The sequence below is a fragment of the Natrix helvetica genome (genome assembly GCF_964273705.1).
Source record: "Natrix helvetica genome assembly, chromosome: Z".
NCBI classification, from domain to species: Eukaryota; Metazoa; Chordata; class Lepidosauria; order Squamata; family Natricidae; genus Natrix; species Natrix helvetica.
This window is the reverse complement of record NC_138554.1, coordinates 2,413,772-2,423,480: the sequence shown is the minus strand read 5'-3', so window position 1 is coordinate 2,423,480 and position 9,709 is coordinate 2,413,772.

Genomic DNA, 9,709 nt, shown 5'->3' with positions numbered 1-9,709 from the left:
TTCTTTTCTTTTTCTTTTCATGTTTAATGATCGCCTGGTAGTTGCAAAGTGGGGTAGTTGCATGAGGACTAGAAACACTAGATTAGTCGCCGTAAATAACCCCGGGATCGCCTGGTAGTTGCAAAGTTTAAATCATGTGGACTAGAAACACGAGTTCAGCCGTCATAAATAACATCACGATCGCCGACTAGTTGCAAAGTTTAAGTCATGAGGATTAGAAACGCTAGTTTGGTTGTCATAAATAACATCACGATCCCCTACTAGTTGCAGAGTTTAAATCATGAGGACTAGAAACACCAGTTCAGTCGTCATGAATAACGTCACAATCGCCTGGTAGTTGCAAAGTTTAAATCATGAGGACTAGAAATACTAGTTTAGTCGACATAAATAACAAGAAGCGTCATGATGTCCCTCTAGTTGCAAAGGTTGAATCATGAGGACTAGAAACACTAGTTTAGTAATCATAAATAAGGTCATGATCGCTCGGTAGTTGCAAATTTTAAATCATGAGGACCAGAAACACTAGTTTAGTGATCCTAGATAACAACAAGCGTCAACGTCCACAGAACAGTAAATTATATTCCATGTTGCTTTGATGTCTGCATATTTATATTCATCTAATTGTTTCTCAACCTTGGCCCCTTTAAGATGGGTGGACTTCAACTCCCAGAATTCCCCAGCCAGCGTATCCGTTTCCCGTTTAATTGTCATGCCATCTAACCTTCAACCTATTTATCAATGTAGTTTGTCACAGGTTATTCCCCCCCCCCCCCACTTTTCTAAAATCAAGATATATTACGTCTACTGCATTCCCACCGTCCATTAAGAAAGTTACCCTCTATGGCCGGCTGGGGAATTCTGGGAGTTGAAGTCCACACGTCTTAGAGTAGCCAAAGTTGGAGACCCCTGATTTATGACTCGTGGACTTCAACTCCCAGAATTCCCCAGCCAGCTCTGTTTTTTTCTCACTTTGCTGAAGTGAAGATATATTACGCTTACTGCATACCCTCCGTCTATTAAGAAAGGCGTGCAAAGCATACTATCCAGGGATTCCCATTTGTCCTTGTCCTAGCCATGCTGAGTTTTTAGCAAGGGGAATTCTGGGAGTTGAAGTCCGCCCATCTTAAAGGGGCCAAACCCTGAGAAACATTGGCCTAATAACAGAAGTGGCCTTCAGCCGGTTCTGACCGGTTTGCCTAAACCAGGAGTGGAAATTGCAAGTGGGGTTGGGCCCCGGCTCTATAACGTTCCTATTTAGGCACATTTTTGAGGCTAGGCGCATGCGTGGAAGGCATGCACGAGCATGCACAGAAGGCCGGGCACAAGTGTGGAAAGGGGCGGGCAGGCACACGGAGAACCGGTGGTAACAAAATGTGACGTCCCACCGCTGCCGAATAAGCTACGACTGGAAAAAGTAACATATAAAAAGATCCAACTGGGGGAAAAAATTGTGAGCTGTTTTCTTTTTCCTGTCTTGCATCTTCCTTCAAAACTGGGGAAGTGGGGAGGGGGAGGGAGATGGAGATAGCAAAATTGTTTCATTTCCCCCCCCCCCCGCTGCGTCATCTGTTTTTTAGTCCACGTTTCCCAGGGTCACCCCGGCGCTATGAAAGATGTAAAAACGCCTGGTGGAATCTTATTCAAATTGGATTATTCAGACGAGGATGTGAAACAGGCTTCGGGCAGGGCTGAAAGAGGGGGAGGAACGATAAAAGATATAGGCCAGGTGATCAAGGTGTGGGAGGAACTTGTTTCTCTTGTAGGTAGAAACCAGGTAGGCCAGACGGAACGCGCCCCCGGAGAAGATGAATTCTCCTTGATTGTCAAGCGACGTTGACAAAGAGTCTTGTAAATCTTGAAAGTAGCATTCGTCCCCGGTCTCGTTGACAGCTCGAGAAACTGGGGAGGGTTTCTTTTCTTTTTTTCCATCCCATTATACAGCTCTGGGCTAAGCCGTCCCTTATCTAGCCTTTCATCCGGCTCTCAAGGTCCTTCCTACATACCCAAAAAACGAAAAAAAACAGAACTAAAATCTGAAATCTGAAAACTAAAATGATTTGTCTAAAATCAGAGCTGGGTTCCTGCTGGCGTTATTACCGCCCGAAAAAGGTTGCGCGGACACGCTCGCTTTGCTCTCTGGCACACCAGATGTGCGCGTTTGCACTTCACAAGGTCTGGGCGTGCGCACAACATTTAAAAAAGGGGGGAGGGGAAATTCATTTTTTTCAATGAAGATTGTTCTGCGCATGGGTGGAACAGAAAATCAAGATGGCACCGCCGGGGATAGAACCGGTACCGTCACGGGTCCAACTGAGTTACTACCTATTTAGCCGAACTGATACAAACCGGGAGGAACCCACCTCGGATCTAAAATGGTACAGTGAAAGAGAGAGAAAGGAAGGAAGGAAGGAAGGAAGGAAGGAAGGAAGGAAGGAAGGAAGAAAGAAAGAAAGAAAGAAAGAAAGAAAGAAAGAAAGAAAGAAAAAAGAGGAAGGAAGAAGGGCAGGGAGGGAGGGAGAGAGAAAGAAAGAAAGAAAGGAAGGAAGGAAGAAGGGCAGGGAGGGAGGGAGAGAGAAAGAAAGAAAGAGGAAGGAAGGAGGGAAGGGAGGGAGGGAGGGACAGAGAAAGAAAGAAAGAAAGAAAGAAAGAAAGAAAGAAAGAAAGAAAGAAAAAAGAAAAAAGAAAAAAGAGGAAGGAAGAAGGGCAGGGAGGGAGGGAGAGAGAAAGAAAGAAAGAGGAAGGAAAAAGGCAAGGGAGGGAGGGACAGAGAAAGAAAGAAAGAAAGAAAGAAAGAAAGAAAGAAAGAAAGAAAGAAAAAAAGAAAAAAAGAAAAAAGAAAAAAGAGGAAGGAAGAAGGGCAGGGAGGGAGGGAGAGAGAAAGAAAGAAAGAGGAAGGAAAAAGGCAAGGGAGGGAGGGACAGAGAAAGAAAGAAAGAAAGAAAGAAAGAAAGAAAGAAAGAAAGAAAGAAAGAAAGAAAGAAAGAAAGTAAGAAAGTAAGTAAGTAAGTAAGAAAGAAAGAAAGAAAGAAAGAAGGAAGGAAGGAAAGAAAGAAAGAAAGAAAGAAAGAAAGAAAGAAAGAAAGAAAGGGAAAAGGGAATGAAGGGAATGAAAGCCTCCGGGGATGAAGCTGCCACAATTTCTGAATAACAGAATAATAACAAAGCTGGAAGGTACCTTGAAGGTCATCTAGTCCAACCCCCCCACCCAATCAGGAGACCCTACCCCATTTCCGACAGAGGGCACTCCAGTCTCTTCTTGAAAACCTCCAGTGATGAAGCTCCCACAATTTCTGAATAACAGAATAATAACAGTGCTGGAGGGGACCTTGGAGGTCATCTAGTCCAACCCCCCCCCCCCCCGTTACACCATCTGACAAGAGGGTAGTCGAGTCCCTTCTTGAAAGCCTCCAGGGATGAAGCTCCCCCAACTTCCGAAGGCAACGTCTGTACCATGGGTTGATTCTTCTCCCTGTCTGGAAATTCCTCCTTATTTCCAGGTTGAATCTCTCCTGGTTCAGTTTCCACCCATTATTCCTCGTCTGGCCTTGGGGTGTCCCAGGATAACGTCATGGGACCCAATCTGAGTTGGTCGTTGGAACCAAGGTTTATTCTTCCAAGCTTTCATGCTGGAGCCCATCCTCAGAAAACTTCAGAATAAGCGCACCAAACTGTTCTGACGCAATGTATCCCACTCCATCAATCAGAACAGAGCTGGAAGGGACTTTGGAGGTCTCCTAGTCCAACCCCCTCCTCAATCAGGAGACCGTATCCCACTTTAGACAAACGGTTGTCCAGTCTCTTCTTAAAAACCTCTAGTGACAGAGGCAGCCACAACTTCTGGTGGCAGGCTGTTCCACTGATTAATTGTCCCCACTGTTAGGAAGTTTCTCCTGAATTCCAGGTTACTTGTCTCCTTGATCAGTTTCCACCTGTTGTTTTAGTCTCCAATATTTACATGTATATTTTATTATATTATGTATGTATGTATGTATGTATGTATGTATGTATGTATGTATGTATGAATGTATGTATGTATGTTTTTATGTGGTTCCTGGTTGTGTGTAGCTTTTAGTTGTTAATTACCAGTAGTCCACTAAGTTGTTAGTTGTCATTTCCTTATGCCCTTGGCTCCTAAGTACACCTTAGGCTGGTAGTAAATCAGCTCCCAAAATACCAGGCGGCACCAGGAAGCAACAACTAACAACTTAATGGCCAACCACCAACGCCCTAATTAACAACTGAAAGCTACACACAGCCAGGAAGTAGAAATACAATGAGAGAACAACCCAGTTTAAAGTAGAAGAATGTGGGTTGGACAGCATCACCACCAGATGGATTGGTAACTGGCTGACCAACCGCACTCAACGTGTAGTCCTCAATGGAACTGCATCTACATGGAGGGAGGTATGCAGTGGAGTCCCCCAAGGCTCTGTTTTGGTCCCAGGACTCTTCAACATCTTCATCAATGATCTGGATGAGGGAATAAATGGGGAACTCATCAAATTTGCAGATGACACCAAGCTGGCAGGAATAGCCAACACTCCAGAAGATAGGCTTAAGATACAGAAGGATTTTGACAAACTTGAACATTGGGCACTATCTAATAAAATGAAATTCAATGGTGAAAAGAGTCAGGTTCTACATTTAGGCAAGAAAAACAAAATGCACAGGTACAGTATAGGTGGTACCGTGCTCAACAGTAGTAACTGTGAAAGGGATCTTGGAGTCCTAGTGGACAACCATTTAAATAGGAGCCAGCCGTGTGCAGCAGCTGCCAAAAAAGCCAACACAGTTCTAGGCTGCATCAACAGAGGGAGAGAATCAAGATCACGTGAAGGGTTAATACCACTTTACAATCCCTTGGTAAGGCCACACTTGGAATACTGCATTCAGTTCTGGTTGCCACGATGTAGAAAAGATGCGGAGACTCTAGAAAGAGTGCAGAGAAGAGCAACAAAGAGGATTAGGGGACTGGAGGCTAAAACATATGAAGAATGGTTGCAGGAACTGGGTATGTCTAGTTTAATGAAAAGGAGGACTAGGGGAGACATGATAGCAGTCTTCCGATATCTCAGGGGTTGCCACAAAGAAGAGGGAGTCAAGCTATTCTCCAAGGCACCCGAGGGCAGGACAAGAAGCAATGGGTGGAAACTAATCAAGGAGAGAAGCAAGCTAAATTTCTTGACAATGAGGGCAATTAACCAGTGGAACGACTTGCCACCAGAACTTCTGGCTTCTCCATCACTGGAGGTTTTTAAGGAGAAATTGGGCAATCACTTGCCTGGAATGATACTATAGGGTTTCCTGCCGGAGCAGGGGGTTGGACTAGAAGACCTCCGAGGTCCCTTTTGACTCTGTCATTATTCTGTATTCTTAATTCTGAAGGTTAAGATGGGCGTGATTGTTTTGCCTCCGAGCACCAGAACCCTGTGAGGTAGGCTGACCTGAGGCAGGACGAACCCCAAAATATTAATTCCTTCCTCTTGAACGCAGGGAAGCTAAATTCACAAGTTCTTCCATGCTGGGAATTGCAATCTCCAGATGTTTTTCACATTCTTGTCCTAAAAAACATCTCAACCCAACCTAGAATTTTAAGAGCCTTTCCTTGTCTGGTGACCTCAGGCTGTGATGGATAACAACGCCCATCGTTCTCTACCGACCGGCATTTTAAACGCCAGCAGGTGCCAGCTTTGGGACTTCCTTTGCAGATACCAGTGGAGCAGGAGTAAGTAATTACGAAGAGGCAAATTCACAGGCTGCCTAAATAGCAAATTTTATACCAGCAGGTGATGCCAATGGGTTTTTTTTTTTAATGCCAACTATTCCACCGACTTAGCAGTTGCCTGAAGAAACACACACAAACCTTGGCTGGTTATAACCCTGGTCTGGAAAGCTGCCATTCAAGGCGAGTTTCTTTAACCCGGTGTGCCCTTGGCCAAGGACCCAAGCAATAGAAAGAGAGAAAGAGAGAAAGAGAGAAAGAGAGAAAGAGAGAAAGAGAGAGAGAAAAGAGAGAAAGAGAGAAAGAGAAAGAGAGAAAGAGAGAAAGGAGAAAGAGAGAAAGAGAGAAAGAGAGAAAGAGAGAGAGAGAGAAAGAGAGAAAGAGAGAGAGAAAGAGAGAAAGAGAGAAAGAGAGAAAAGAGAAAGAGAGAAAGAGAGAAAGAGAGAAAGAGAGAGAGAAAAGAGAGAAAGAGAGAAAGAGAGAAAGAGAGAAAGAGAGAAAGAGAGAAAGAGAGAGAGAGAGAAAGAGAGAGAGAGAGAGAGAGAGAGAAAGAGAAAGAGAATTTAGAATTAATAGAATAGAGAATAGATTAGAATAATGGAATATAGGAGAGGAGAAGAGAAGAGAGAATAATGGAATGTAGGTAGTGTACAATAGAATAGAATTCTATGATAGAATAGAATAGGAATAGGAATTAGGATAGAATAGAATGGAATGGAATGGGAATGGGAATGGGAATATGAATAGGATAAGGATAAGGATAAGGATAAGGATAAGGATAAGGATAAGGATAAGGATAAGGATAAGGATAAGGATAGAATGAATAGGAATAGGAATTAGGATAGGATGGGATGGAATGGGATGGATGGGATGGGATGGGATGGAATAGGAATAGGGAATAGGAATAAGAATAGGAATAGGAATAGGAATAGGAATGGAATGGAATAGGAATAGGAATAGGAATAAGAATAAGAATAGGAATAGGAATAAGAATAGGAATAGGAATAGAATGGAATGGAATAGGAATAGGAATAAGAATAGGAATAGGAATAGGAATTAGAATAGAATAGGATAGAATGGAATGGAATGGAATAGGAATAGACTAGACTAGATTAGAATAATGGAATAGAATAGGTGTAGGCAGGGTCTCCTGCTTGAGCAGGGGGTTGGACTAGATGACCTTCAAGGTCCCTTCCAACTCTGTTTATCTCTGTTCATCTCTGTTGTAGCCCAAATCTGCCGGAGGGGCTCTTGATCATGGAAGGATGGGCTGGATTCCGACTCCCAAACCAGCCTTCACAAAGTCCAAGCAAGCCGTGTGAAGGCGACACAAACCCGACCTGCAGTTACATCGGGCAGAATTTGGAAAAACAAAACCTTGTCTTGACTCACCCAGCAGCTGGCTGGGATGTAAGGCTCCCTCTCTGAAACCCAACAGATGAAGAGAGAGACGGACAGCCTCTTGGCCATCTTCGAGCCAGAAGCCTTCAATTAAACCTGGTTTAAATATTGTTAAAATTATACTCTGCAGCGGGAAGAAGAGGAACGTAAAATCAAAGGGATGGCCACCTGATTAATTCTTTGGGGCCCGCCCTGCTGGCTTCCTTGGCATTTAATCATCCCTTCCGTGCCATGCTGTTTATTCCCATTTCATAGCTGGCAAAACTGAGAGCACAACATTGGCCAGAGATGCATTTGAACCCAGGACCCAAGTGGATCTCTCCGGAAAGCAAAAAACAAACAAACCCAAAAGACATTGTTAGAGTTGTAGAGGTATTTGCCACTGTCATTAAGTGAATCCCCATCGTTGTTAAGTTGGTAACACGGTTGTTAAGTGAATTTCCCATGGACTTTGATTGTCAGATGGTCGCGAAAGGGAATGCTGCAACCATCGTAAACACGACTCAGTGGCCAAGCATCTGAATTTTGATCCCGTGTCCAGGGGCATGCTGTGACGGTCGTTAAGTGTGGAAAAACAACCCTAAGTCTCTTTTTTCAGGGCTGGGGTAACGGTTCTTAAACGAACGGCCGTAGGCCGAGGACTGCCTGCAGGCACTTGGCCGCGCTGCAAAATCTCCAGAGTTCTGCCGTAATATAGGTTGCAAGTCCTCGACTTACAAAAGTTCATTTAGCGACCGTGAGAAATTACAACAGCCCTGAAAAAAAGGGACTGATGACTTACGACTGTGGTTCACCCTTATGACTGTTGCAGCATTCCCCAGGATCACGTGATTTATATATTCGTATGCTTGGCAACTGATTCACAACTGACATTTATGATGGTTGCAGCATCCCGGAGTCACACAATCAATGTCTCTGTGTGTGTGTTTGTGTGTGTGGGTTCCAGCATAACTCTGGAGCGCCTCGTGCAATTTCAACTAAACCTGGTACACAGATGACTTACTCTCTGGAAACAAAGACTAACACCCCTCGGGGTGTGCGTTCTGTTAAGATACAGCCTGTTGTGTCTTAAAACAACTTCTACCGTACTGCTGTAAAATTGATTCTACTGTAAAGTGGAATTGCCATGGTAAACAGCTTCAAAGTACTCCGTAAGGGGGTTCCCTCTGGTAAGGAGGAAAATCCAACATTAGAAATTACGTTTGGTCCGGACATTTCCCCCCTATAAATAAATAGTACCTTCTAGTACGTCTTAAAAACTGGAGCAATTCCCACCCTGTGCTGAAAAGTCCGAGCTGCATAACTGAGGATAAAAAAATAAAATACAATAAAATCAGGCCTGTGGATCAGATTTTGCAATGATGCGAAGCTAGGAGAGGCCTAGATACGCCCAGGAGGATAAAAACCAGGTTTTCTGGCTGAGATTTAAACCGTAAAAGTCAGTTTGATGGTAATAATTATGCAAGGTGTGTTTTTTAAAAAAAAATACGTCTCTGGGTTTCCAAAGGGAGTAGGAGGATTTTAGCCGGTCCCAAAAGGCGTGTGAGAACCAAGCCTCTACACCTGATACTAGAAGAGGGCTGAGTACTTTCTACAATAGGCCGTCATTCATGTGGGAGGGTGCCCTGGAGGTCATTTAGTCCAACCAGCGGTGGGTTTCACATTTTGTTACCACCGGTTCGCCCAGCAAACGGACGCTTCGCAGGCACCCAAGCCACTTCTGCGCATGTGCCCTGCCTTCCGTGCATGCACTGAGTTTGTGGGCACGCATTCCGTACATGCGCTCTAGCCTCACAAATGTGCCTAAATAGGACAGCATAGAGCCGGGGCGATTTCCGCTATCCGTTCAGGAGAACCAGTCCGAACCGGTTGAATACCATCTCTGAGTTCCGGCCCCAAAAACGCGCCTAAATAGGACAGCATAGAGTTGAGGCGATTTCCGCTATCCGTTTGGGAGAACCAGTCCGAACCGGCTGAATACCACCTCTGAGTTCCGGCCTCAAAAACGTGCCAAATTAGGACAGCATAGAGCTGAGGCGATTTCCGCTATCTGTTTCGGAGAACCAGTCCGAACCAGCTGAATACCACCTGTGAGTTCCGGCCTCAAAAACGTGCCTAAATAGGACAGCATAGAGCTGAGGCGATTTCCGCTATCCGTTCGGGAGAACCAGTCCGAACCGGCTGAATACCACCTCTGAGTTCCGGCCTCAAAAACGTGCCTAAATAGGACAGCATAGAGCTGAGGCGATTTCCGCTATCCATTCGGGAGAACCAGTCCGAACTGGCTGAATACCACCTCTGAGTTCCGGCCTCAAAAACGTACCTAAATAGGACAGCATAGAGTTGAGGCGATTTCCGCTATCCGTTCGGGAGAACCAGTCCGAACCGGCTGAATACCACCTCTGAGTTCCAGCCCCCAAAACATGCCTAAATAGGACAGCATAGAGCTGAGGCGATTTCCGCTATCCGTTCGGGAGAACCAGTCCGAACCGGCTGAATACCACCTCTGAGTTCCAGCCCCCAAAACATGCGTAAATAGGACAGCATAGAGCTGAGGCGATTTCCGCTATCCGTTTGGGAGAACCA